The 2,500-nt window shown below is 51.5% G+C and overlaps 1 pseudogene; it reads left to right on the plus strand.

Moving 5' to 3' along the window:
* Positions 1-2,500, plus strand: part of LOC136745977 (uncharacterized) — an 8,170-nt pseudogene that overhangs the window by 3,028 nt on the left and 2,642 nt on the right.

A 2,500-nucleotide genomic window follows, 5' to 3' on the forward strand; every position in this document is an offset into this window, starting at 1 on the left:
AGGCATGTCTCTGTTGGTACACAGACGACTGATGACGATGCACCCGCATCCGAAATATGCCACAACAAACACACGGGAAAGGTACTCTTAATTTCGAAGCCCATTGTCATCCTTGGTGCTCGATTCAAAGACCAGGGATGGGGAGGAGATGGAATTGACGGTACCTTAACGGACTGGGCTGAGATCTCGGAGCTCTTCGAGTCTGATGATTTCTCTGAGTCTGAAGCTGATGAAGATGAGCTTTTCGCCCTCGAACACTCGATAGCGGAACCCGCGCTGCCGAGCAGTAACATCGAAGAGGGAGAGCCGATTGTCATCTCGCTTCCCGATTTGAGTATAAGTTGCAGTGCTTGCAGGGAACATCTGGGAAGAGTAGGAAAGGCGGTAGAACACTATGCGAAAAGGCACCGTAGTGTGAAACTACTCTTCAAATGTGCAAAATGCGATAAGACCAGCATAAACCACCACTCAATTTCTTGTCATGTGCCCAAGTGCAGGGGCATGAGGGAAACCCAGGTCTCAGAAAAGGCCTGGGAGTGCGAGGAGTGCCACCTTCACTTTGAGACAAAGTCTGGTCTTTCGCAACACAAACGCCACGCACACCCAGCTGTACGCAACAAAGAAAGAATCGCGGAAAGCACTAAGAGCGGCTCACAAAAAGGAAGGCCGGTGAAGCTTTGGACAGAGGAGGAATTGAATAGACTTGCTGAGCTAGAGGTCTCATTCAAAGGGCGTAAAAACATCAACCAGCTCATCGCCGCTGAGCTCGGTACGAAAACCAACAAGCAGGTTAGCGATAAAAGGAGGGCACCTAGGAAAAGGTCGGCTTTGTCACAAACAGGTGCCCCCCCCGAAAGGAACACAAATCTAGCAAAGTTCCTGGAGGCGCAAACCGCTGCACCCGAGGCGAGATCAGGGCTAGGAGCGCAGTTGCGGATACTGGCTTCTAGGTTGGTTCGGGACACGGATGTCTCCAGGTACCCCTGCCTGGATGTCATCAGGGCCTGGCTGGACGGCGATGCAAAGGTTAACGCCCTTGCTGAAACAAACACTCGATGGACGCTTCTTCCTTTCAAGGATAAGAAGAAAATGTCTCGTTCCAGACAAGGAAAGGGAGAAGAGAAACCTATGAAACATCCTTTCAGATCCTGGATGAAAAGACGGGCAATAAAAAGAGGCACTTACTTGAGATACCAGAGCCTCTTCTCGAGAAGCAAACAACGCCTCGCCTCGATCATCCTGGATGGCACAGATACAGTCTCGTGCCCAGTACCACTCTCTGAAGTACACGATGCGTACAAACAGAAGTGGGAAGCTGAAACTCCCTACCTGGGACTCGGAGGTTTCCACTCCCTAATGAGAGCCGACAACGAGATATTTGAAACTCTTATCACTGGGGAAGAGGTAATCGAAAACCTGAAGGCCGTAAAAAGAACGTCGGCCGCGGGGCCAGATGGCATTTCCCGCAATGCCATCGATGAGGGGGATCCAGAGGGTGAGGCGATGGCAGCCTTGTTTAACACATGGCTGACTACAGGAGTCATACCTAACATCGTAAAGCGATGCAGGTCGATACTACTTCCAAAGACCATGGACCCGGAACAACAGAAGGATATTGGCAACTGGAGGCCAATTACAATCGGTTCAATGGTGCTGAGGTTGTTCTCGAGAGTAATGACGATGCGGCTGGCCACAGCGTGTCCTCTGAACCCGAGACAGCGCGGATTCATCTCTGCTCCAGGCTGCTCTGAGAACATCATGGTGTTGGGGAACATCATAGAGCAAGCTAAGAGACAGCAGAAGGACCTCGCAGTAGTATTTATCGACATCGCGAAAGCTTTTGACTCCGTTTCCCATAAGCACATCATCGATGTGCTGCAGCAAATGGGGGTAGACAGCCATGTGGTAGGATTGATCCAGGAATCCTACAGAAATTGCGTCACTTCAATCGAGGTGGACGGCAAAAAGACTCCCGACATCCGCATATGTACGGGAGTCAAACAAGGTGACCCCATGTCTCCCCTGCTATTCAACCTGGCAATGGACCCCCTCATCACCAGCTTGGAAACGCACGGACAAGGATTTCTGTCGGAAGGAGGCCGTGTGACCACCCTTGCATTTGCTGACGACCTAGTGTTACTGAGCGACGGCTGGAAGGGCATGCTGCATAACATCTCTATCCTCGAGTCCTTCTGCAAACTGACGGGCCTTAGGGCACAGGCTCGAAAATGTCATGGCTTCCTAGTTACACCTACACACGACTCGTACACAATTAACAACTGTGTACCATGGGAGATCGGAGGGGCCGGTCTCCACATGATCAACCCTGATGAGTCTGAGAGATACCTGGGCGTGAAGGTGAACCCCTGGATAGGTATCTCGAAGCCTGACCTGACGGATCAGTTGCGGACATGGATCACGAGGATAGATGAGGCGCCACTGAAGCCCAGCCAGAAAGTGGCCATCCTCAATCAACATGCAGTACCTCGGCTCATGTACC

The sequence above is a fragment of the Amia ocellicauda genome, unplaced genomic scaffold (assembly GCF_036373705.1).
Source record: "Amia ocellicauda isolate fAmiCal2 unplaced genomic scaffold, fAmiCal2.hap1 HAP1_SCAFFOLD_94, whole genome shotgun sequence".
In the NCBI taxonomy this organism is placed as follows: Eukaryota; Metazoa; Chordata; class Actinopteri; order Amiiformes; family Amiidae; genus Amia; species Amia ocellicauda.